This window comes from Cricetulus griseus, chromosome X (assembly GCF_003668045.3).
Source record: "Cricetulus griseus strain 17A/GY chromosome X, alternate assembly CriGri-PICRH-1.0, whole genome shotgun sequence".
NCBI lineage: Eukaryota > Metazoa > Chordata > Mammalia > Rodentia > Cricetidae > Cricetulus > Cricetulus griseus.
In genome coordinates this window covers 66,907,535-66,935,120 of record NC_048604.1, presented here as the reverse complement: position 1 = coordinate 66,935,120, position 27,586 = coordinate 66,907,535, and the positions used below count along the sequence as shown (strand labels likewise).

The following is a 27,586-nucleotide window of genomic DNA, read 5'->3' as shown; positions in this document are numbered from 1 at the left end:
AGATACTGTTATGTCTACCTGTGATGTTGGGACCAAAAAGTTAAAAAATCCTCGGGGAAGTTGCTCCACCAGGATATTGTTCCTATGTTAATGTTTCCATGGCATTAATACCTCAAACCACAAACTCCTTAGTTACCAGTATTCGGTATCTTCGTTTATACTTATCCCTTCCAAAACAAAAGACTTTTTAGGTCCCCACTGCTTTTCATTCATCACTTGAATGCATAGGTAATAAGCATTTACTATTAAGCATAATGGCACTATATTTTTAAAATTATTATTAACATTTTATCTGACTATGTGATGTGTGAATGTAGGTGCACACATGCGACAACGACCTGCAGGAAAGGACAACTTGGAAGCATCAGTTCTATTCTTCTATCCTACCATTATTACTTCTGAATTGTAAAGTGATGATGGTGGTAGTTGAGTAAGTGTAATGGAAGCATTCAGGGTCATAAAAAAAAGTATGACTAAGCACCTGATTTCAAACGACATAATTGATCATTGTATAAGAAATACAATTCATTCCAGTTAGCATTAACTTATGTTTCTTGGTATTATCACAAACTTTATGTGAGTACATGGAAGACAAGAAAAGGACACTACTATATTCAGGCTCATTCCTCCTCCCCATATCAAGAGAAGTATTGCTGACTCTCTGTTACAAATCTTTTCATTAACATCCTTAAGGTTAATGCCCACAAGTTCTTTTTTGAATCTCTCTTGTGTACAGAGAAAGTTAAAGGTTTTCTTAGACCACCTATTTTCATGTCCAATCTCAAACCCTGTCATTCATAATACATAGAACTCCACTAATTTAAAAGGGAAAAACAGACAATAGCATTTTAATGAACAACTCTTGGTTCTTACCTCGCAGAGATGAGTGAAAACTACAGCTATGCCAAAGAGTCCTTCTCTAGTTTCTTAACAAGGGAAAAGTGGGAGGTGATCTAGCCAAAAACAGGAGATCAGGTTTTCTTGCTCATGACAATTGTAGCACCAGGCTGGACAGAGATGCTGAACTCTTAAGTTGGGGGGTTTTCATATTTGTTAAATAAGTAAACTGAGCTGATAAGATTGTTCAGTAGGTAAATGTGCGGGCTGCCAAGTTTGATCCATAGGATCCACATGCTGAAAAGAATTGACCCACTAATTTAGCCTCTAACACCTATGCAACACAAACACACAAAAAGTAAGTGTATTAAGTAAACAAACTGTTCTCCAGCAATGACTGACCCCCTTCAAAAAGGAGTTCTATTTGGAAACCAGTATTATAGTACCATGGAAAATAACTCAGGTGGAAGAGTAGTTGTATGTTACTAAGACAGATTGATCATGGGAAGAAATACCAAAAACATTAAGACTATTTTTGAAATTACAAAGACAACATTATAAAACAGCATGGCAGGCTTAGTTTCCGAAACTGCATCTATTGTTACCAGTAATTACTCTGTCCAAATTCGGCACTTCACTAGTTTGATGACTTAGCTAATAAAACATAATGAAATAATAGTAGTGGGGCCGGGCGTTGGTGGCGCATGCCTTTAATCCCAGCAGTCGGGAGGCAGAGGCAGGGGGATCTCTGTGAGTTCGAGACCAGCCTGGTCTACAAGAGCTAGTTCCAGGACAGCCTCCAAAGCCACAGAGAAACCCTGTCTTGAAAAAAAAAAAAAGAAAAGAAAATAATAGTAGTAACTTTACAGTAGGATTAAAGGCATATTAAAAGAAGGCAATTACCAAAAAAAAAAAAAAAAAAAAAGAAGGCTATTATCTCTTAGTCAAAAGAATGGCATTTACACCAAGGTGTAGTCATGCCTTTGTCTCCACCCCATACAAATAATCCAGTTGAGCAGGGTCAAATACTTGGCCAAAGGACTTCAACTCAGAAAGGCAGGTTCCCTTAAACCATGATAAAGTGATAGGATTTGTGGTCAGCTAGAAGTCCTCATGAGGTTTTGTTGTGTCTGTCCATCTTTGGGAGCATATTCAGGTTCTTACTAGAGAAATACTGCAAAAAGACTGAATACCATGTGTTATAAACTTCTATTCCCTTTTTACTAAAATCCATCTAGAAGAGCCAATGGACCACGCTATTATTTCCAAATTTTCCACAACTGAAAATGAAACTGTCATTCACTCTGGGATATTTGAAAGCAATACTACCAGAAAGAGACGTATTAGCATTCACTTTCTAAAGGCTAGGGACGTGAAATAGTAGAAGAGCATAGGTAGCATGCTTTGACCATAGTTTACTCTTACATTACCAGAGCTACACAGAGAAACAACAAAAGAAAAGACAAAAAAAAACAAACAAAAGCAAACAACAACAAAACTCCACAAAATATGCTGGGCGTTGGTAGTGCACACCTTTAATCCCAGCACTCGGAAGGCAGAGGCAGGCAGATTTCTGTGAGTTCGGCCATCCTGGTCTCCAGAGCGAGTGCCAGGATAGGCTCCAAAGCTACACAGAGAAACCCTGTCTCAAAAAACCAAAAATAAATAAATAAATAAATAAATAAAATAAAATAAATAAAATTCCTAAATTTTTGTCAAATTTGTAAAAATCAACACATTAATTTAACTTTATAATCCTCACCAATAGGGAGTATCTTTAAGAAATTAAATATACACCATCAGGAAAATTTTGGCAGAATAGGAAGAAAAAGGAAGTGGAAATAAATTTTATAGTGGATCTCTGAGTTCAAGACCAGCATGGTCTACAGAGTTCCAGGAAAGTCAGGGCTACATAGGGTGTAACAATTTAGAAAATTGTTTTCATGATATACTACTAAATGGCAGATTAAGTAGTCAAACTGACGCTTTACTAAGGAAACATTACTAGAAATCTGACCCAAGATTTCAAATATTGCAGGCAAGTGTTGTACTGTCAACAATATCCCTAGATAAAGGAAATGTCTTTTAAAAATTACTTTTATTTTATGTGCATTGGTGTTTCGACTGCATGTATGTAAGGTTCCCAGATTCCCAGGAGACAGACTTATATATAGTTCTGCGCTGCCATATGGGTGCTGAGAATTGAACCTGGGTCATCTGGAAGAGCAGTCAGTGCTCTTCACTGCTGAGCCATGTCTCCAACACCTAATGAAGGAAATGTCTTAGGAAAATAGCTAAGAAATAACTCTGCACAATATTTTGGAACAGGACATGGTAGTGTATGCTTATTACCTCAGCATTCAGGCTGGAGCAGAACTACTGTATCAGGCCTGTAAATTCAAGTTGAGTCAGGAGTATATAGGAAAACCCTGACTAGAAACAACAAAAATATTTCCTAGGATGGCAATGTAGAAGAAATCATTAAAAACTTTTCAAAGCCAAGAGTTCAAGGTGATCTGTGGCTATATTATCAGTAAAAGGAAAAGACAGATTATTTTAACATTAGACTCTGTTTCTAAAACACAGCAAAGAAACACAAATTTCTGATTTCCCGAAAGGAAAATTGTAAGAAGGTAAAGCAGGTGTGGTAGCACATATCTGGAATCCCAGCCTTAGGGATGCTGAGGCAAAAGGATGAAAGCTCCAGGTCACTGTGTCAGTCTGGCGAATAGGGAGATCGATCGTGAGAGAAAAAAAGCAAACAAGCCAACCCTGGGCTGATAGAGCTTTTTAATCACAACTACTAAGGAGCAGAAGAATCTCAAATTTAAGACCATCAGGAGGTTCCAGAGCAGAATTGAGATTCTGCCTCAAAATAAAAAGTAAAAAGAGGACCCAATACTCCAAGAAAGAAAGAAAACTAACAAAATACAGATGGGCACTGGGCGACTTTGTGCCTTGCGCATGAAAATCAACTAACTAAACATGAGCAAAGGAGATCCTAAGAAACAGAGAGGCACAATATCCTCATATGCAGTCTTTGTGCAAACTTGCCGGGAGGAACACAAGAAGCACCGAATGCTTCAGTCAACTTCTCAGAGCTCTCAAAGAAGTGCTCAGAAAGTTGGAAGACCGTGTCTGCTGAAGAAAAGGGGAAATTTGAGGACATGGCAAAAGCTGACAAGGCTCGTTATGAAAGAGAAATGAAAACCTACATTCCCCCCAAAAGGGGAAACCAAAAAGAAGTTCAAGGACCCCAAGGCACCCAAGAGGCCTCCTTCGGCCTTCTTCTTGTGTTCTGAGTATCGCCCCAAAATCAAAGGAGAACACCCAGGCTTGTCCATTGGTGATGCTGCAAAGAAACGGGGAGAGATGTGGAACAACACTGCTGCAGATGACAAAGAAACCCTATGAAAAGAAGGCTGCCAAGCTGAAGGAGAAGCACGAAAAGGGTATTGCTGCTTACAGAGCTAAAGGAAAACCCGATGCAGCGAAAAAGGGGGTGGTTAGGCAGAAAAGAGCAAGAAAAAGAAGGAAGAGGAAGGTGAGGAGGAGCATAAAGATGAGGAAGAGGAGGAAGAAAAGGAAGATGAAAATGAAGACAACGATGATGAATCAATTGGTTCTAGCGCAGTTTTTTTGGGGGGGTATATAAAGCATTTAACCCCCGTGTACACAACTCACTCCTTTTAAAGAAAAAAATTGAAATGTAAGGCTGTGTAAAATTTGTTTTTAAACTGTACAGTTCATTTTTTTTTTTTTTGTATAGTTAACACACTAGGGGATGTGTCTTTAGATAGCCCTGTCCTGGTGGTATTTTCAATAGCCACTAACTTTGCCTGGTACAGTGTCTGGGGGTTGTAAATTGGGATGGAAATTAGTTATATATGGGGATGGTAATTTTTTTTTTTTTGTTTTGGTTTTGGTTTGTTTTTTTCCATCTTCAGTTGTCTCTGATGCAGCTTATATGAAGACAATCGTTCTTTTTACTGAATACCACACTGTAATTGCAAAAAAAAAAAAAAAAAATTGCAGCTGTTTTGTTGACATTCTGAATGCTTCTAAGTAAATACAACTTTTTTTTTACTAAAAAAAAAAATTAAATCTAAAAAGGCATCTTCTACACAGCAAAGGACACAGTCAACAACAGAATGGGAGAAAACCTCAGGCATCCAACAAGGGATCTCTGAAAATTAAACACTGCTAGGTGTAGCAGCTAATGAATGTATTCCAACTACCAGAGAGGGATAGGCCCAAAGACTTCAGGTAGTATATAGGCAAACATAAGCTATCCTGCATTAGTGTCAGATCCTGTCTTTAAAAACCAACACATTACAAAAGCTTAAAAATTAAATAAGACCAAATTATGAAACACATATCAAAGAACAATGAATCCAATCAATAAGCTTAGTTTGTAATAGTTCACAATTAAGCCTATCTTACCTACCATTCATGTATTGGGGTGGGTAGTTGGTAGAGGATTATACTAAAATGTTGAAGTAGGAAATTGAAAACCATGAAGAATGCCAGGCGGTGGTGGTGCATGCCTTTAATCCCAGCAATCCCAGGACTAGGGAGGCAGAGGCAGGCGGATCCCTGTGAGGTTGAGACCAGCCTGGTGTACAAGAGCTAGTTCCAGGACAGGCTCCAAAGCCACAGAGAAACCCTGCCTCGAACCCCACCCCTCCAAAAAAAAAGAATGGATCGTCAGACTGGAATTTGCAGCAAAGGAGAACCCATAAGCATCTAGGGTTAAAAAATTGTAGAGGCTTTTATCTAAAGCGAGCAAAAGAAGGCTAGGGCCTGTCAGCCTACGGTGAACAATTGAGAGGAAAGAAATAGTGTCCTTGGCTGTCAATATAGCAGGATGAGGACAGTTCCTATTTGCTTGTAACAATGTCTCTAATCTGCCATTTAAAGCTACTAAAAACAATGTAGAGAGAGAGAGACATGGCAGCTCAATCACCAGCAGTCCTTTAGTCTCTGTGGTCTTGGTTACTCATATATAGCAGCCAAAGAGCACCACAGTGTGTACAATGTATGAGTAAATGTGGCTAAGTTCCAGTAAAACTTTTTAAACTGAAATGTGAATTTCTAATTATTATGTGTTATGAAATATAATAGTATGCTTTGTCAGGCAATAAAATGGAAATATTAGTCTTTACCAACAGATTTCATAAAATAAATAAACATGTCGCAAATCAGATAGTTGAACCCAGATACTCAGAACTGGCAGACTAGGGCTGGTTAAGAGCACTTGCTGCTCTCCTAGAAGACCTAGCAATCACATGGAACCTCCAACTGTCTATAACTCCAAGATCTGACAGCCTCATACAGACAAACATGCAGGCAAAACACCAATGTAAATAAAAATAATAATTTTTAAAAATGGTCGGACTAAAAAGGTGGTCATGTGCCTTTTATTTTTCAAAAAAATGTATTTATTTGTCTGACTGTCTGTCTATATTGAACCAAGAACATAATACCTTTTAATATATTGATTCTATTTAATGAAATACCATACATTGTTTTTTGATAACAAGTACTTAGAATTTCTTTTGCTAAAAGGAATGTCTTTTATCTTTACCTTGGTCCAGAAGGTCACCACAAACAGGAGAGAAGGTTAAAATTTTGCCTTTACTTTCTATTTTCTTTTGCATTAGATAGACAGTTGGTGATAATCATTGGCGCCTATCTAAAACCTGGAGCGGCCTGACTTTTCTTATCTTCAAGCCTGAAAGGTACAGAGATAAGACTAAGGAATTTCATTGTCAGCCTTTCTAATACCCTCTGCCAGACCCCTGAAAGGTGCCTCAAAGTCTGTCTCCGGTCTTTATCCTGAGAGTGGGTCTTTATCCTGAGAACTAGAGCACCCCATGACAAAAATCACCTTAGGCTGCAACTCAAACAATGAATCAATAGTCCTTTCAGCATTGATTGTTATGCAATGAGGCCTTGATAAGAAATTTAAAGCAACCCCGTAGAATCAGAAAATCAGTATTAGCAGGGGACCACAGTTATGCAGATATCTAAGGATTTCTACACTGCTCCTTTGAACTTTGAAACTATTAGCACCCCAAAAGAATTTAAATGTCCTAGGAATCTCATGCTGAGGGAGAGAAAGGCTGAAGTACTCATGCTAGACACGATTAAATTGCCTCATAGGACGGGGGTCCGACAGCTGACAAAATTTAAATCAATGTATGTACATCCTAAAATTTTTGTTTTATCTTCTTTTTTGAGGGGGGGTGTTGTTGAGATAGGAACTTGGATATTAATTGTTGCCCTCCCTAAGTAAACTAGGCTGGCATTAAAGCCCATCTGACTGAATGCTGGTATTACAAAGCATGCATATGCAGTTCTGGGGACAGGCACTGGACCCCAGGGCTTTTATCCCTGGGATAAAAGTCCCGAGCCCTTGTTTTATATTTTATTTTTTCCATAAAACTATATCACTACTACAGAAAATGGGGAGGGAAAGAAGGAGTCTTCTCTCCCTGGTTTGTCGAAACTGAAGGTCCATTTCCTCCAATTGATTTTTTTTTCTTTTTACCAATTTCTTTACAAATGCAGTGAATTATCAAAAGGAAATGGCATACATGGGAAAATGGCCTAATAAAATATAATACTTTGCTATTATGTTAATTGGAAAATATACGTGGTGTCCAATAAGTTTAACCAAAATGGATTACCTGACTGCCATTTTCATGTAAGTACCTAAAGAACAGGCTAAAATTTCAATCCAAAGTTCAATTTTTACTTCTTTCAATGGCCACTTAGATCAAACGCCACCCTTCCCTTTTATCCTATTTTGGTTTTTTAGGGGGGTAGGGGTGAGGCAGCAGGATTTGACCAGGTGTAAAACCGCAGTAGTCAGGCCTGGCCTAAAACACTATCACTCTCTTAGCCATTTTATGAATGTAGTTTAATAGTATTAATATATCTATGTTTTCTGTGGCTTTCTACAGAATGTTTTCAGTTTGTAAACCAGACAACCCATATCCTGTAACAGCCAATATTCCACTGATTCTGAATTGAGGTCATATACCTTTCCTTTGTAACTACCCCACATACCAAATAAATATTTTGGAAAGCCTAGTGTACAAGGTTTTTATGCATTTAGAGGCAGGTGACTATATACAAAATTAGCACTGTCCTTTCTTAGTTTATTTAATCACCCACACACACTAGCAGCAATTTTTCCTTTTTTTTCAATACAGGGTCTCTCTACTGTAGCCCAGGCTGGCCTTGAACTCAAAAATATTTACTGTCTGCCTCTTACATACTGGGATTAAAGGCCTCTGACACTATCCCCAGCATAAAAAAAACCAAAAACACCAAAACACAGTACTTTGCATTTTTAAAGGAAATATGAATTGCACAAAATTCATACTCAGCACAAAGGCCAAAGAAGACATTTCAACACCAAGTCAAAAGAAAATAGACTGAACATATCATATAACCTGAAGTGAAAAGATCTAGCCAGAAATAGATGAGGTAAATAAAATTTTTCTCCCATCACCAGAAAATTTGAAGCAGCAAATAAAGAATCAGGAAAATGGTAAAAAAAAATCCAAGTTTTCTCAAAATAAAAGGTATGAGAGATTTATAGTGAAATTGAAGCAAAAAGTAGGTAAAACCATTAGAATGAGGTAGCATAAAGATAAGCTCAACTATTGTTACTAGCAAAGATGTAAAGATTCTCTTCTAGAATAGTAAAACCCTTAGCTAATATTTCTGGGTGAGGCATGACAGAAAGACATGAAAAATTAAGAGGCATGAAAGGAAATGAATCTTCTACTTAGGGAAAATACCAAATGGAGAATGGCCGGTGCATCGGGAGAGCCGGGAGGATCTGGGAGGTAGGGAAGGTGAGTGGCTTCTGTAGAGGCTTTCTAACAACAAGTGAATCCCTGTTGGGAGGCCTGGTTAAAGACATGAAGATCAGCTCCCCTGAGTAGATTTGCCAGTTCTCACTGCCCATTAAGTAATCTGACTTTTTCTTGGACGCATCGCTAAAGGTTAAGGTTCTAAATATCATGCCAGTGCAGAAGCAGATTAAGTAATAATAAAAGTAAAGCAATAACAAGTTGGGGCTGAAGAGATGGCTCAGTAGGCAAAGCAATTCTGGTAAAATTTAAGAGCCTTGGTTAGGATCCCTACCAAAAGCTGAATGATGGTTAGTATTGGCATGATAGTTCACTTGCAATTCCAGTGCCTAGGAGGTAGAAACGGGGATTGCACACCTAGACTTGCCAAATTGGAGGTTTCTGGATTCACTGCAAGATCCTACTTCAATTATAAGGTAGAAAGAATCCAAGGAAGAGAATTTCTATCAATCAATAGACCCACGCATGGAAACACAAATACACGCTCACAACCACCCACCCGCATACCATAGAAAAATTTAAGAGCCTTAAGTAGGTGGGTGAGTAACATTAAAAATTAAAGCAGCTTAGCATACAATATGATAAACATTAAATGTCCTTTGTAAGTGGCACTCCCAGGGAATCACCTCGGTGGAAACAGCCCATATGACATCTATTTTCTTGCTTGCTCCATCACATCCCATTCCCACATTGGGCTGCTTCAAACCCAGAGCATCAGATAGAGTACAAGTACCATATTAGTTGAAGCTCAATTCTTCACTGCAGAAATTTAGACCTACTTTATAATATTTTTGAAGAATGTTAAAAAACAAAAACCCCTAGATTTTGCCAGGCATGATGTCAAATGGATATAATCCCAGAATTTGGGAGGAATAGGAAGGAGGATGACGAGAGTTCAGCGCCATCTTGAGGACAGAGTAAATTCAAGACCAGTGTGGGCTACATGAGATACCCTCTCAACTTAGGTTTCAGACAAAAAAGTCTTAATGTTTTTATTGTAATTACGCATTTGAGGGCGGGGTGGGGTGGGGGTAGATGGGCATGTGTATGTGAGTGCTGGGAGCTATGGATGCCAAAGGCATTGAATCCTATGGAACTGAAGTTATGGCCAGTTGCGAACCACCCAATATGGGTGCTGGGAACCAAACTACTCAGGTCCCCAGCAAGAATAGTCTGTGCTCTTAATCATGAAACCATTCTGCAGCCGCAAAATGTTCATTTTTAAATGAATGTTCTCTTAATTTTAAAGAAATATTATATTGCTAAAGAGACATGTCTACAGGGATTAGTATGTTCATGTCATTTCATTCAGTATCTAGGAGTTTAACCACCAATAAGGAAAACCATTACATTAAACCAAAGATACACAAACATAGGTAGCAAACAGAAAATTTACAACAATATTTACTCTTAGTTACCAAGTGGGACTACAGTTTTCCTGTTGTTATGTACATATAATGATCTATTCTGTCCTAGATTATTTCATTCTACTTTACACAAATGAATTCAAAATTGTGGTCCAGTTCTGAACTTTGCCCATAGTAACCTGCCAGGCCTCAAGCTGAATGAACACAAATTATTCTACATACCCTTATTTTGTAACATAAGAATACAGTAACTTGACAATAATACAATTACAAAGAAACAGATGCTGTAAGATTATTAAGGCATTTATAAACATACTCTATTGTCCTGAAGCACTAAAAGCAAAAAACACTTTAAAGCTACTCAAGTTTCCTTGTAGAGAGACAGAAATTCTGGCAATCCTGGATCGACATTCCCAGACAATTATCAGCAGCACTAGTACTAGTCTAAGCCCTTCCTTTAGATGCATTTTGGACATTAGGTTGGTCGGAGTCTGAAACACTGTCCCATCCTCTTAGAATCTCGAATCCCTTGTCATCCGTTAATCTCTATGATAAATTAAAGAACAGTAAAGGAAAAACAAAACAAAACAAGCTTTTCAAGAAAAGGGAAGAGTATGAAATACCAGGAACCATCTCACACATGTACCCCCATCAGGATCCTGCAGGCATTTGCAACTGAAACCCCTGAAACAGAGGATGGGAGAAGTCAGTTTTTAACGGCACAATCAAAATCGTAAGAAACAAGCAGAGTAAAGAAAGAGTCATCATCATGTAAATCAAGCTAAATTGGAAGAGGGTAATTTAATGGCACCAGTACAGAAAGGGAAGGAGAAAGATGCATTGCAAGCCAACATGCAACACAAAGATGAGGCCATGAGGGCCTAAACTAATTAGAAAGCATAAGGAAGCAAAACAAGAGAAAGAAGAAGCAATAGGAAAGATAGACAAAAACATGAACTAGAGAAAAACAGAATTGGATGGGAAAGCTGGAACCTAGTAAGAGGCATAAAATAAAAACACTAAGCAGAGAGACAGGGTAGTTCAGCTAGCTACATGAGCAGCACAGGGCAGCAGGAACATATATACCTGATACACAGTTTTCTAGTCTGTCGGGACCAATCTGGCATCTCTAAGTGGCATTACCAGATTCAGTTACCAATATACCTGTAACTGCATGTTATCCCAGTCACTATTACCTCCCTATGGCGGGACTACCAAAACCTGTCACTAGCTGAGCTCAGCAGAGAGGTTTTATCAAGGAATCAATAGAAAGAAGGAAAATAGAGCTCATAATGGCTCATGTCTGTAAATTCCACTCAGTACGAAGAGGCAGGTGGATTCTCCTGAGTTTCAGACCAGTGTGGGTGATGGCGTAAAACAAAAAAAATAAAGTAAAATAAAGTGGGATAACCTCCAATTGGGAACATGATTTAAGAAATTGGTTAGAAACTTCTGGAGAACCCTCTTTTTTCTGAAAAATTTTGAAGTCTTACTTGTACAGGTGTGCATAGTGGCACACATCTATAATGCCAGCACTCAGAAAACAGAATGACTAAAAAGGTGGAGGCAAGCAGAAGTTATGCCATGATTTCCAGGACAGACAAGGATATACAGAGTCCTTAGAAAGAGAAAGAGAAAACAAAGATGGAAAGAAAAGAAGAAAAGGAGGAAAAAGAAAGAAGAAAGAGCCTCTTGGGGCTGAAGAGACAGATGGTTCAGAGGTTAAGAGCACTGGCTGCACTTCCAGAGATCCTGAGTTCAATTTCCAGAAGCATGGTGGCTCACAACCATGTGTATGTAATGAGATATGGTGCCCTCTTCTGGCATACATGCAGGCAGAATACAGTATACATAACAGACACTGAGCAAGTCATACACTGGTTCAACTACACAGTCCATCACACTGGAAAGTTATACTCTTTTCTTATAGTTGTAAAGAACATCTAAAAAAAATAAAATTCTAGATTTTACCATGCGAGGAAAGAGGAAGAGAAAGGAGAACAGAGTAAGCAAACTGGGTGAACATGCCTTCGTTACCACTGTCCCACCAAAGATGACCACTCAGTTTATAGTGAATTGGAATTCTTTATTCTAGGATAATGGGACTACATCCAAGTATTTGGGCACCCAGTAATAGCCCACCCACAGTGTTCACAGCATAAGGTTTTTGAAAGCAAAATCCATGTCCTCACATCTCAGTGGGCAGCTACACGGGAGAGTTAAGGAAGCAGGAAGTTTAACAGTCATTAAGGTAAGCAGTACCTGGAGGGGGTCCTGCATAGGCAGGCATAGTTTAATAGTTACTAAGATAAGCAGTTACCTGCAGGGTTCCTGCAGTCATGCAGTTTAACAGTCATTAAGATAAACAGTTACCTGGAGGGGGTCTGAACCGGCAGGCAGTTTATCAGAAGCTAAGATAAGCAGTAACCTGGAGGGGATCCTGCATAGGTATGCAGTTTAATCAAGGCCAAGATAAGCAGATACCTGGAGGGGGTCCTGAATAGGAATGCACAGCTGAAGAGTCACTAAGATAAGCAGACACCTGGAGGGGGTCCTGAATAGGAATGCACAGCTGAACAGTCACTAAGATAAGCAGACACCAGGAGGGAATCCTGCCCAGCAATGCACAGCTGAACAGTCACTAAGATAAGCAGACACCTGGAGGGGGCCTGGAGGGGGCAGGGTGCACAAACAGGCAGTTTAGCCAGAAGGCAAGATCAATTACCTAGGACATCCTGACCTTGGGTTTCTAGAATAGAGTTGAGTAGTTTTCCATGGGGTTCTCCATCACAGAAATTAAATTCTACTTAAACCTAGAATGGCCTCAGCAGGAATACAACATGGAGGAACCTTTGTACTGTCGTGCTCAGTTGCATGTGTATTATGCCAGCATCCCAGCACTTAGTAGACTAAGGATATATAGGGCTATAGATCAGTCTAAGGCTAGCCTGTCATACCATATCTAAAATAAAACAAAATAGGACACAACTTATGCACACTAGACTTCAAAATTGCTGCACAAGAAGTTTTTTTTTTTTTTTTTTGTGTGTGTGTGTGTGTTTTTTTTTGGTTTTTCGAGACAGGGTTTCTCTGTGTAGTTTTGGAGCCTATCCTGGCACTCGCTCTGCAGACCAGGCTGGCCTTGAACTCACAGAGATCCGCCTGCCTCTGTCTCCCGGATTAAAGGCGTGCGCCACCAACACCCGGCTGCACAACAAATTTTAAACCCATGTAATCAATCAAATTTATATCACTTTAGAACTAAATAAACAGTATCACTCCTACCCATGCACAAATTCTAACAAAAAACAATCAAACAAGTGTGGCTAAGTAAGCATTCTTCCGTCTAACTATGTACTCCAAACCCACAACTGGTCAGATACCACCCTCCAAAAGGGTCAGATTGAAGGACATTAGGACATGTACCATAAGTTGGTCAACAGCCTAAGGCTTGTCATGCCATGAAAGTTTTCCTCAAACAAGGGCAAAGTGACAAAATTCTATATAATTTAAAATTACGGGGGGGGGGGCACTTAGAATATTGCTCAGTGGTAGAATAATTGTCTAGCATGTGTGAGATCCTAGGTTCAATCCCTAGTACCACTGAATAAAAAAAAATACACAAGTTAGGTATGGGAGACAGAGACATGAGGCTCAGGATTGGAAGGATAGCCTTATGTACAATACCAACTTTGATGGAAGCTTGTGTTACAGGATGCCATGTCTCAAAAACAAAATAGACAAAAAACAAAGAAACAAAAGTCAGCTAATGGAGTAATGGATACATTAAAAAAAAATTACTACAGTCCATGGAAGAATCATGAAAGACTTAAGATTAAGTTATAAACCAATTTGAAAAGAGATGACTTAAGCACTATAAATAAGCATAAACTATTCATCTGCAGTAGGGTAAATAGGATGAGGAAGTAAGCAGAAGGGAGAAAGCAAGAAAATGCTAGGAGAACAGGGTTGCAGAGTTATCTGTGAGACTGACAGGTCCAAAGACAGCCAGATAAGATGCCACTACAAGACTGGGTTGCGTTTCAGGTTTTAAAGCAATTAAATAATATAGGTTATACTTACATTAACTGAATTGTTTTAGAATGAAGCAAGTTTGATTTATACATAGGAAGATAAGATATTCACATATAACAATAGTAGAAAAGGTCCTAGACCTGACATATAGGAACTGTTACACCCATAGTCTCAAGAAAACATCACAACCCGTGAGGACTCAAATTGCACAACTGAAGACACTGGAGAGCAATAAGAGCAAAAGCTCTTAGTATATACAGAGAAGATGAAGGTAGCAAGAAGGCCATGTCTACGGATAACAAAAGCTCAAGTGAGAAGTGAATGAAGGAAAAGCCTTAAGGAAATAGGAGGTGAAAAAGACAGTATGAGAGCAACCTGTCTGCAGTAGAAGCAAGGTAACATACACAGAGAACCAGAGATACATTCATGACCCAACACTAGAGACAAGTTTTAGGAACTTAAGACTGTTCTTACAATGAAATGTGGATTGAGAAGAATACCCTTACAAATGGTGGTAGCTAATTTTGATTTTTGATCACCCCTGGGAAGATGGAACCTTAATTGAGGAATTGTTTCATTAGATTGGCCTGTGGCCATATCTGAGAGAATTTTCTTGATTGCTGAGTGATACAGAAGGCACCACGCCATTATAAGGCGCCACTGCTAGTCAGGTGAGCCTGGGCTGTATCAGAAAGATAGCAGAGCAAAGCAGGGGAACAAGCCAGTTAGCATTCTTCCATGGTCTCTTCATTTCCTACCTCCAGGTTCCTGCCTTGGTTCAGTCTATGACATGTAAGTTGGATAAACACTTTTCTTCTCCAAGTTTCTTCCAAACTAGGGTCAAAGGAATGCAGCTACTTAGAATTATATTGAAGTAATGAATCCCTTTTACAGCATATATCACATGATACTAATGACACAGGTTAGCTAATTAATACCTGTGTTCTCTGAAATGAAAAAAACCTGTGATATGGAAAACAGGTCATCACTAGTAAACTGGAGGGAAAAAACTAAATAGATAAATCCATCGTAGTTGAGCATGGTAACACCTCTAATTCTGGTAGAGTCTTAAGAATCACTGTCAGGTCAGGGTCAACCTGAACTACACAGTGAGTTCCAAGTCTCAGCTAAAGAGCCAGAGGCTCAGAAAAGAAAACAAACCATTAAAACAAAACAAACAAGCAAAAAAACCTCCAACATTTTACAAAGGAAGGGCTGGAGAGATGTCTCAGTAGTTAGGAGCACTTTCTGTTCTTACAAAGGATTCCAGTTCTAAGTGTCTAACACTCTGTGTCTGACCTCTCTGGGCAATACACACGTGATACACTTACATACATGCAGGCAAAACAGTCACAGAAAATAAATGAATCTTTAAAAGGTACAGCAAAAGATCAGAGTCATGATCATTGAAAACAAAGACAGAAGTTAAAAGAGAAAAATGTAATAAAATGGGTATTGGCAAACCGCAGCCTCCACAAATACGGCTCACATGTTTATGCATTGCCTACATTTGTTTTCATGCAACAACAGCAGAACCCATAAAGCGCAGAAAAATGAAACTATTATCATACCCAATATGAAAAATATGCAAATTCCCATGAGAGCATAAGCCAGGGGTGGCAAAGCTGAGCAGACAATCAAGAGGAGGAGGAACTGGGAGAATAGTATTTTACGTTAGAAGCAGAACACTGGAAAAAATTCTGAAATTCAGTACTACTGAAATCCTCACAGATACCTGTAAGAGCACCTCCTAGCGCTGAATGTGCTAGACATTAAGAAAACTAATTACAGGGGGGTGGAGAGATACTTCAGAAGGTAATAGCACTATTGGCTCTTGCAGAGGACTTGAGTCAATTCCCAGCACCCCCACAAAGGCTCACATCCATATATGAAATCCAATGCCTTCTTCTGGCCTCCACAAGTACCAGACGCCAATGAGATGTGCACACTTCTATATGTAGGCAAGCCACTAATACATATTAATAACTTGCCTTAAAAAGAAATTAAGCTGGGAGGTGGTGGCACATGCCTTTAATCCCAGAATAAGTTTCAGGACAGGCAGCTATACAGGGACACTGTTTCAAAAAACGAACTCAAATAGTAATAATAAAAATAAAAGCAATAAATGAGAAAATCATATACCACATGCCAGATATAAGTCACAAATCATGGCACACATTTAGAATTCCTGTCACGGGGAGGGGGTGGTTGGGGCTAAATTAGGAAGATCACAAATTCAAAGATTGCCTGGGCTATTGTGGAGTTTAATAATAGTCTGGGCAACTCATTGTTTTTTTTTTTAAGATTTTATTTGTTTATTATGTATACAGTTATCTGCATGCATGCTTACACACCAGAAGAGGGCACCAGATCTCATCACAGATGGTTGTGAGCCACCATGTGGTTGTTGGGAATCGAACTCAGGACCTCTGGAAGAGCAGTCAGAGCTCCCAAGCTCTGAGCCATCTCTCCAGCCCGCTGGGCAACTCATTTTAAGATTTCATCTCAAAAAAAATGATAAAAGAGGGTAAATATATATAGTTCAAAGGGCAGACTGCTGCTTCACTAGCATGTATAAGCTTAGTAGTTCACTTTTTAGCACCATAGAAGACAAGATTAAAAACTATGTGAAGGCTAGGGATAGCTAAGTTGGTATACTCTTGCCTGGTACATATGAGGCACTGTGTTAGATCCCCAGAACCACTTAAAAAAAAATACTATCCTGGTCCTCTAATGTAGAAGTAGGAATGAGAAGTTCAAGGTCATCCTAGGCTACACAATAAGTTTAAGGCCTGCATGGGCTATTTAAGATCCTGTTTCTTGAGGTAGGAGAGTGAATAGGTTCAAAATATATAAAAGTTCCCAAATAATTAAAGTAACATTTAAAAACTTCAAAACATCAAAAATTATAAAAAAAAAAGGGATTATAAATTATAAACTACAGGAAATTAGGCATATTATTAGTGGCACATGCCTGTAATCCTAGTACCTGGAAGGATAAGGCAGGAGGATTATTAATTTGAGGTTGGATTGGACTTTGTAGCAAAACATTGTCTCAAATAAAAAAGAAAAACAAGCAAACAAAAAAACCAAATAAACACGTAATAAGTCACAAAGAAAAAGGATACTTGAAATAGCTCCATGAATATTAGTAGGGTAGCTCAGACAAAAAATCTGAAACATGAGACAATAAATTTCAAAATGGGACTAACATTAGTGGCTCAACCCTTAATCCCAGCCCTTAGGAGACTAAGACAAGAAAATTGCCATGAATTTGTGGCTATCATGGAATACATACTGAGACCCCTGAGACCCTAGGCTATGATACTTCCCAAGCTATTTTCCATCCCATGTCTTAAACCCCAATAAAAGTCAAATTCACAAAAGAAAACCATCAAACACCAAACATAGTTGCAAGTCAGTGTAAGAAACTCAAATAGCGGGGGCTGGAGAGATGGCTCAGCAGTTAAGAGCACCGACTGCTCTTCCAGAGGTCCTGAGTTCAATTCCCCGCAACCAGATGGTGACTCAACTATCCGTTAAAAGATCTGGTGCCCTCTTCTGGTGTGCAGATATACATAGAAGTAGAATGTTGTATACATAATAAATAAAGTCTTTAAAAAAAACAAAACAAAACAAAAAACTCAAATTGCTAGTAGCAGACCTCAATCCCAGCACTTAGAAGGCAGAAGCAGGCAGATCTCTGAGTTTTTGGACAGTCTGGTCTACAGACAGCTCCAGGATAGCCAGAGCTACACAGAGAAAACCTGTCTTGAAAATCAAAACCAACTAACCAAACAAAAGAAACTCAAATTGCCTTACATATTTGAGACCATGGGCTCCATTTCCTGCACGGCAAAACTAAAGGAGGGCCAGGGAGATGGATCAGTGGGTAAAGCCACTACTAATCATGTAAAAAGTTCGATTTGACTGGACCCATCTCTAATACAAGCCCCTGAAAGTGAGATGGAAAGTGCAGACAGTAAAACTGCCCTGAAGCTCCCAGGCAAACTAGGCTGGAGTGTACAGCAGTAAAAATGAGGACAAGAAAGCAGCATAAACAAGAGACACTGCCTCAGTAAGAGCGAAAAAACAAACTCTGTAAAGTTGTCCTTTTTTCTCTTCACACAAGTGAGTACCTGCACTCACTAACTCATTCAGAAATATAAACAATAAATAAAATGATTTTAAAAATAAAGAAATAATACAAATAAAATAAAATAGAGGCCGGGAGTGGTGGCATACGACTTAATTCCCAGCATTTGGGAGGCAGACACAGGTGAATCCCTGTGTTCAAGGGCAGCCTGGTTGACAGAGCTACTTCTAGGACAGACAGGACTACACAAAGATATCCTGCCTTGAAAAACAACAACAATTTTTTTTTTCAAAAAATCAGGAATAAAACACAAAGAGCCAAGAAACACTTTCCCTGTTTTATTTCATTAGCAATCAAAGAAATACAACCTACAACATTAAAGAAGATTATGTGTTGCTTTCACAAACACCAAAAAAGAAATTTTCTTTCCTTTTTTTGTGGTATTTTGGAGAACAGAATTATATCTTTCAGTGATGTTCCAGCCTCAGCCTCCCAACTGCTGGGATTACAGGTATGAGGCACTATATTCAGCTTGCAATTGGTGAATTTTTTTACAAAAATACTGAATATAGTGTACTAGTGTCAATGTGGAATGTGGTAATGCGTATTTTCATATTCACTAGAGGGACTGTACACTTCATCCAGTCTTAGGAAATAAGCATGCTATTTAATAACTGAACTACAAGGATGCTAACTGTAGCATTTTCTATTTAAACATAATTAAGGGAACAGCTTGGGCTGGGGGAATATTTAGAAAGTATGTTTGCCTATCTTGTAACAGTCTTAGATTCTATGACCAGCACAGAAGAAAAAAAGCAGGAAGAGAGAACAATAACTGAGATGATTCTAAACAGCAAATATAAATTAGTTTCCTTTCTCATAGGGTGGGATACTGTGTGCCAGTTTTAAAATGATGCCATTAAAACATATTTAATGGCATGCAATATGTTTGCAATCTTAGTTTGAAAAAGCAGGCAAAAATCTATCATTAATGATTCCATCAAGAAATGACAAAGACTGTCAGACTTACCCATCAAAAATTTGAAACTAGAAATAAACGACTAATGGATTACAAGGAGTAAAATTAAAAATAGCAAATTTAACAAAGTGAATTCATAAACTTTGGGAAATATGGAGGTTTCACTTAGAAAAGCTCTTGAATACAACAAATACCACAAAATAGCCAAAGGGAACAAGGTTGGTTACTTTTTTTTGTCCCCTTTCATTTGGGGGGTGGGCAACTATGCAGCCCTGCCTGGATCCTCCTGGCTCAGTCTCCCATGTGGTGGCATTACAGGAATGAGACACTACACTAGCAAAATGTTTCTCCCATTGTCAATAATCACTTACCTATTGGAGTGAGATACCTGTTCCTTTGTCCATGTCTCCTTCTGAGATATTCATGGAAGCATTAACTCCTCAGAATTCTGAAATAGTCAAATGTAAGGATTGACATAGTAAATCAAAGGCAATGTTCCAAACTTAACTATTAGGACAGTGCTATAACCAAAGAAAAGATTATGTATAATAAGATAAAATGTCCCCCACCAGCTCATGTGTTTGAACACTTGGTCCGCAGCCAGGGATGATTTGGTGGTGCTAGCGGTGTCTACGATATCTTGGATAAGTGAAGCTGCTAGAAGTGGGCTAGTGGGCCGGGCAGTGGTGGCACACGCCTTTACTCCCAGCACTTGAGAAGCAGAGGCAGGCAGATCTCTGTGAGTCGAGACCAGCCTGGTCTACAAGAGAAACCCTCCCCTTCCCCCAAATGAAGTGGGTTAGCGGAAGAAAATCTTAGAGGAAACAGTCCAGACTTACTACTTCTTGACCCTCTGCTTCAAGATGGAAGAAATAGGAGCCAAAAGTTGGCACAGCGGTACAGGAAGCATCAACCTATCCTCACTATGATGAACTATATTTTCTGAAACTGTAAGCCAAACAAATCCTTCCACGGGCTGGCAAGATGCCTCAGTGCATAAAAGTACTTGCTATCAATCCTGAGCATTAAAGTCCCATCCTTGCAACTCGTATGGTGGAAGAAGAGAACCTATTTCGAAGTCCACATGTGTACCATGTAATGTATATGTTCACACAAAAATAAATAAAGGAAAAAATACCATAAAAATCCTTCCTCCCTTAAACTTTTCTCATCAGGTATTATTGTCAAAATACTAAGGCAGGCAGGAGTGGAAATATTGCTCAGTGGTTAAGCACTTATCTAGTAGCTCCAAGGCCCTAGGGTTAATTTCCAGCCTGCAGGAAAAAGAATCATTTGTAAAGTGGTGGCAATGACTAATCAGGGCAAAACGTCACCTAAACCATTATCCTATTGGACTGATTTACAGCCATCTCAGAGTGCCTGTAACATAGTTCCTTATTGTGTTGTTTTCTTTTTATTGAAGACTGTCATGGGGCTGTAAGAAAACAAATGATGAAGCTGTAAGAGCAAAAATGATCAGAGTAGCCAGGTAGTGGTGGCGCATGCCTTTAATCCCAGCACTTGGGAGACAAAGGCAGAGGCCTGGTCTACAGAGCTAGTTCTATGACAGGCTTTAAAGCTAGATAGAGAAACCCGTTCTGGAAAAACAAAAAAACAAACAAACAAAAATGAAGAAAGAAAAGACAAAACCCATCTTTATTACAAGATTAAGAAAGTAGGTTCAAGCTAGAGAAACGGTTTAGCAATTAAAATTAAGACCAATTGCCGGTTCAGGAGGAAGATTAGAATCTCAACACCTACGTGGCAGCTAATCATCTACAACACCATTATAGAAGATCCAAGGCCATGTGTTAGATACTACATGTAGGCAAAACACTCTTACACATAAAATAAAAAGAAATCTTTTCCAAAAGGAAAAAAAATTTAAAGAGAACGAAAAAGCAGAAGAAAATTCACAAGGCCTCAATCAATCCTACACAAAGAATTGCAGCTAAGTTAAGAGATGCTGAGAGTGGGAGTAAAAAGTCCTCCACATGTTAGGATACACTATTTTGATATCTAATACCAAATTGTCAGTGCTGAAAACATACACATGAGCAATTTGTATTTAGGAACACACACACACACACACACACACACACACACACCAGTTAAAGAAATAGAGGCAGGGCAGTGTTGCTCACAACTTTAATCCCAACACTTGGGAGACAAAGGCATTTGGATCTGTGAGTTCCAGGAAAGCCATGATAGTTACACTGAGAAACACTGTCAAAGGAAAAAAAAAAAAAAAACAACAACAACAAAACAAAACAAAAAACCCCACAAAACCTGAAAATGCTGGGAAGTGCTAGCAAACACCTTTTATTCCAGCACTCAGGAGGCAGAGGCAGGTGGATCACTGTAAATTCAAGCCCAACCTGTTATACAGAGCAAGTTCCAGGACAGTCAGAGCTACCCTGTGTCAAAATACCAAAAGAAAGAAAAAAGCATAAATTGAAAAGAAGGCGTGTGTGTGTGTGTGGGGGTATATGTGATAAGACTTTAGGGAGAAAAAGGGAAGGAGGAAATTATAAAATTATATACTCAAAATTTTGAAGAGAAAGCAGAAAATGACAGTGTGGTGGCCCTCTACTAGTCATTACTTCCAGCACTGATAGGACATGGCAGAAATATTTGCAATCTACAAACAACATGGGTGAATAACAAGATGGGACCGCAAAACAAAACCAATAACTCAGATGGCTCAGTTGTTAGGGCTCTGGCTGATCTTTGAAAGGATCCAGGGTTAGATTCACAGCACCCACAGCCATCTATAACTCCAATTCCAAATGATCACATACACACTTTTGCCCTCCCTGTGCACCAGGCATGCACCTGGCATATATACACCTGTGCAAAATACTCATACACATAATAAAAAGAAGTAAATCTTAAAAAGTAACAACAAAAAATCTGGGCATTATGGAGCATGCCTGTAATTCTTGCACTTGGGAGGTGAAGGCCAGACTAAAGCACACAGTGAGACACGGTATTTTTAAAAAAACTAAATTAAAAAAATTAATAAAATAAAAATGATGAGCGGGGCATAGGGGTACAGTGACCCATGCTTTGAATCCCAGCTGCCCTTGACAGAAAGTAGTATAGAAGAGAAACTGCTATGAAGGATGTTAGATGGAAGAACAGTACCAGTTGCTCACTGAGCCTGGGGAAGGGAGGTATTCCTACATAGACTGTCCAATATGCTGGGGAAGGACAAAGGCAATTACATAGGAACAAATCAAAACTGGCTTTCTGACTCGTGATCCCAGTAGCAATTCACTTTGTACTCATGAACTGTATATTTTCTAAAGAATTCAAGGGCGTATACAGCACCATTCAAGGATGACTCCATGTTTATTAAACGCCAAATTCTAAAATACATATTTGTGTGTTTATGTATGTGGCATACCTATATGTATGCATATGCATGCATGTAAGGATTCAAGCATCATGCTGGCCTGCCCTGTCACCTGGCAGAATGCACTCAGGCAGTACTCTGGTCAGCCCAGGGATCCATGAGAATTAGTCTGCACGCAGACGCAAAGGACCCATGTTAAAGAAAGACCCCTGCCAGGCGGTGGTGACACATGCCTTTAGTCCCAGCACTCGGGAGGCAGAGGCAGGGGAATCTCTCACAGAGATTAAGACCAGCCTGGGCTATAAGAGTGAGTTCCAGGACAGCCTCAGAAGCCACGGAGAAGCCCTGTCTCGAAAAACAAACAAAAACGAAAAGACAGACCCCTGCCCACTTATATCTTTCCCACTCTCTCTTTCTGCTGTCTCTCCTGCCGTTGCCATGGGGTACCCAGGACTTTTCCTGTCTCCCTCTTCTCTTCTGTCCTCTCACTGTCTGTGTCTCTTTTCTCTTTCCTTTCCCCTTTCCTCCCCTTTCAAATAAAAGTTTTCACTGAGCTCTCTCTGCCTGGCGTGTTTGTTCCCCACCTGCATGGATTCCGACAAGGTCCATGCGCTTTGCCCGTGACTTGGCAGGCTTCCCTGGCATTTCCTCCTGCTCTTGGCACCCTGTAACCTACAACTCTGTCACTTTTCCAACGAAGGATCTCTGGATTCTTCCATCCCCATCAACACCAGGTCCAGTAAGCCTAGCCCTTTCTCTCAACTCTGCCATGCTTCCATGAGTTAGGACTTGTATCGAGACCATTGTTTCTTCATTTTGGCCCAGTAAAAAAACCCAGTACTGGGTGACCAAGCCCTTGCCCTTGATGGACCACAAAATGGGACTATGCCTCCTCCCTTAGTATCTGGGATGCTGGAGATTATAGAGAGATGCCAGGGGCTCACAGCAGACTGGGTCTGCTTGGGACGTTTTATTCCACAAATAAGGTTTCCAGGGTTTACACCCTATCACCGTCCATATCTGCTGGTACATTCGTTTCTCCGCCACACAGGGGTCTCTTGTGTTTTATACCCTAGCACTGTCCATACTGACTAGTGCATTTGTTTCTCAGACCTATGGGGGTCTTTTTGGATGTTGTGCCTCTTGGTGTCATGTATCTTTCTGCCTTGCTTTTGTGGAATAAGCCAACAAAATTATATCTCAAAACTTTATGGGACCTTTCTAACTTCTGCCAGTGGAAGGAACCTGCTTATGACAACTTGACTGAGAGCAACCATGCGGCCTGGCTGGTGATCCGCCCATCCCATGGGTTACTCCCTTCTGTCAGCCTAGTCAGAGGGACAGTCTAGCCAGCTTCTGCTGACAAACCCTGCTGCCAGTCATAATTCATTTACCTTTTTTTTTTTTTTTTTTTTGGTCTCTAATTTCTTTCGCTGGCTGTTTCATATGGCTTGTTTCCGTAATGGTGTGCCCTTCCAGGGCCCTGTAGGGCCCACATTTCATGCAAAAACCCTGCTTGTTCTATCTGCAGCGGATCTGCTTTCTTGTCACTGGCAGTTTGAAGTCTTCTCTGTCTCTTTAAATGGCCTGTCTGTTTGCTACAACATGAGAATCAGAGATCACACTCTGGTCCTTCCTTCTTACTTTTACCCAGGCCTGTTTAATATATATGTGTATGTGTACATGTAGCCACTCTTTAAAAATGTAAGCCAGCTTTAACTCTATGTATGTGTATCTCCTAGACTGAGGAAGCAATAAGTCTCAAATATTTCTAAATTGTTATATATTATACAATAAAAATTTAGTATTACAAAAGGGGATTTATCTTAATTTCTTTGTCCTTCACAGGCATATTTAAGTTACTAAGTTAAAACCAGTTCTAGTCTGACTGGAGGGCTCTGAGTAAACGATCCCTCCGCAACCTCACAGCTTCAATCCAGTTTGCCACACAGACCCTGCACTAATGTCATTATAGCCATACTAAGTACAGATTAATTATTTACAGGGATAAAGCGTTACGTAGCCACCTATGTGCCTAAGGCAAGTAACTAAAGACAAATTTTGTCTGCTGAGATATACTAGACAGCCCTCAAATGCTCAGAGATCTAGAGAAAATGACATTTAAAATGTTGTATTAAAAAGCTTTTCATAACAGAGAGACAGGCCAACCGCTGGTACCACCACATTTTCTCTAAGAAGACTGGTGGACACTGAAGAAACTCCAGCAACAAAAGTGGTAACGATAGCCACTGAGAAACCCTGTCTTTCACCTCATCTGCTATAAAGGACTCTTCGGACCGAAGACAAGAGTGCAGTGGAAACCGGGCGGTAGTGGCGGACGCCTTTATTCCCAGCACTTGGGAGGCAGAGGCAGAGGCAGAGGCAGGCGGATTTCTGTGAGTTTGAGACCAGACTGATCTACAAGAGCTAGTTCCATGACAGCTTCCAAAGCCACAGAGAAACCCTGTCTCAAAAAACTAAAAAGAGTACAGTGGAATAAGACTTTCTCCACCTTGCTTAGGCCAATGATAAGCAAGTATTCCTAAAACTCTTAAACCATAGGGCTCACTATCAGCAGAAGGTGGATGTCCTTAAAACCTCAACAACTATGTAGGACTCTGGGAGTGGCTGTCCACTTGGCCAACTAGTAAATCTCTGTCATTCTCTAATCATTAATCCAGGAAAAATTTTATCCTTCTCAAGAATTCTGATGCAGTTTAGGATGGCAGGTAGGTTTCAGTATAACTTCTTACTATTCCTCTGTTTAAAAAGATGTTTTAAGGTATAAAGTTTATGTAAGACCATAAAAAGTTAAGATGTATGAATCTAAAAATGTTTCTAGGCATAACAAAGTAACTTAAGGTGTACAATTACAAGTTATCAGAGTTCTTTCTCTCTCAATCAACTGTTCAGTTTTAACATTAATTAATAATTTTAATAAGCTACTAATCCAACTCTTACAGAGTAGAAAACACCAAACTATACCATTATATGATAACTGCAAGCTCAAAATTAAGGTGCTTTTCGCTTTGCTAAAGATATCTGTCAGTTTTAAGAGTGTTAATGTTTTCAAACAAAATCATTTCTGACATGAGTATACTGCCATTTCTATAATGTACAGATCATAAACAATGGAAATGCTAATGTGTCTAAAACTTCTAAGTTCCAGGGTCCTGAATTGGACTTACCCAGAAAGGTCAGTTTCACTCCAGATGAATAGCATTCACCCTTTCCCAGATCCCGTGACTCCCTTCCCTCATCTTGGGAACCCTCAGGAACCACTCCCTCATCTATGATCCTTCTTCCCTCAAGTACCAGGACCTAAGAAAATGTTTTTTCTTAAATTTAACCATGTCCTCTGCTCTGCCAAGATCTTGCCAGGTCTAAGAGGCACCAGAGAGTTCCATACAGCCTGGACTGTGATGAAACACCAGCTACCCCAGCTTCCTCAGGTCCCCCAAAGATGGTCGACATTCCCCCCCCCCCAAGGTCAGCAGGAAGTAATCTTGAGAACTCAAGGCCCTTATTCCCTTACCTGCCTCACCTAACTCTTTTACCTTTTTAATAACAATCATGGGAATGTAAAAATTCAGTCATTATGCCGGTCTGCCCCTGTCACCTGGCAGAATGCACTCAGGCAGTACCCTGGTCAGCCCAGGGTTCCATGACTAGTCTGGACGCAGGTGCCAAGGACCCCTTTCAAAGACAGACCCCTGTTCACTTACACTCTTTTCCTCTCTTCCCCACTCTCTTTCTGCTCTCTCTCTCTCCTGCCGTTTCCCTGGGGCAGACAGGATTTTTCCTGTCCCCCTCTTCTCTTCTGTCCTCTCTGTGCCTCTTTTCTCTTTCCTTCCCCCTCCCTACCCTTTCTAATGAAACTCCTCACTAAGATCTGTCTGCCTGGCATGTTTGTCCCCCACCTCAGTCACCCTTGCCTGCCATGGAATCCACCAAGATCCCCCATGTGCTATCATAACAATGATACATGGGAAATGTGCACAGAGGCCAGACAGAGGGAATCAAGAGTCCTACTCCATTATTCTCTACTTTATTCTTTGACACATGGTTTCTTAATGAACCTGGAACAAACTTGGAGGTAGCAATCCCTACTGATCCTCAAGTCTCTCATCTATAGGACTGGGGTTACGTGTTCTCATGGCCATGTTAGGCTTCTTTTTAGATTTTATTTTATTTCATTTATTTATTTATTTATTTATTTATTGTGTGTGTGTGTGTGTGTGTGTGTGTGTGTGTGTGTGTGTGTGTGTGTGTGTGTGTACTTTGGCATGTGAGTCCATGGCAGTGAGAAAAGGGTACTAGATTCCCTGGAGCTGGAGTTATAGACAGCCTAACATGGATACTAGGACAAAGCTCTTATCTATTACAAGTGCAGCAAGCCTTTTTTAAACTGCTGAGCCATCTCTCTAGAGCCCACACCCAGTGTTTTATATAGGCGTTGAGGACTGAAACTGCATAGCAAGTGTTTATCCAGTGAGCCATCCCCAGTTCCCAAAATTCTATTATTTGAAAATGTAAAAGTAGGGCTAGTGTACAGTAGTAGAGTACCTTGGGTCCCCACCCCAGCACTACCAACAAGAAAATTAAAAAAAAAAAGTCAAGATGTCAAGCCTCAGCCGGGCACTGGTGGCGTGTGCCTTTAATCCCAGTACTCGGGAGGCAGAGGCAGGTGGATCTCTTTGAGTTCCAGACCAGCCTGGTCTACAAGAGCTAGTTCTAGGACAGTCTCCAAAGACACAGAGAAACCCTGTCTCGAAAAACCAATAAATAAATAAATAAATAATAAAAAATAAATGAATAAATAAAATGAAAAGAAGTCAAGCCTCGGGCTGGAGAGATGGCTCAGAGGTTAAGAGCACTGACTGCTCTTCCAGAGGAACTGGGTTTGATTCCCAGCACCCACATGGCAGCTCACAACTGTCTGTAACTCCAGTTCCAGGGAACCTGATACCTTCACACCAATGCACATAAAATAAAGATAAATAATTTATTTAATAAAAAAGTATG

General features: G+C 39.8%; 1 long non-coding RNA gene and 1 pseudogene across 2 annotated transcripts in view; one reads left to right on the top strand and one right to left on the bottom strand.

Annotated features, from left to right (window-relative positions):
- The first annotated feature begins 3,822 nt into the window (after positions 1-3,822).
- LOC118239385 lies at positions 3,823-4,530 on the top strand (annotated as a pseudogene).
- A 56-nt stretch (positions 4,531-4,586) lies between these two features.
- Positions 4,587-27,586, bottom strand: part of LOC103162731 — a 40,882-nt gene continuing 17,882 nt past the window's right edge. The window contains exons 6-8 of one of the 2 annotated variants that reach the window (XR_004771380.1): positions 19,575-19,651; positions 14,887-14,962; positions 4,587-10,777 (exon numbers count right to left, since the gene is read on the bottom strand). This is a non-coding gene — a long non-coding RNA (uncharacterized LOC103162731). Of the gene's footprint in view, positions 10,778-14,886; positions 14,963-17,819; positions 19,652-27,586 lie in introns of those variants that run through there. The other variant, XR_004771381.1, reaches the window with a different exon arrangement.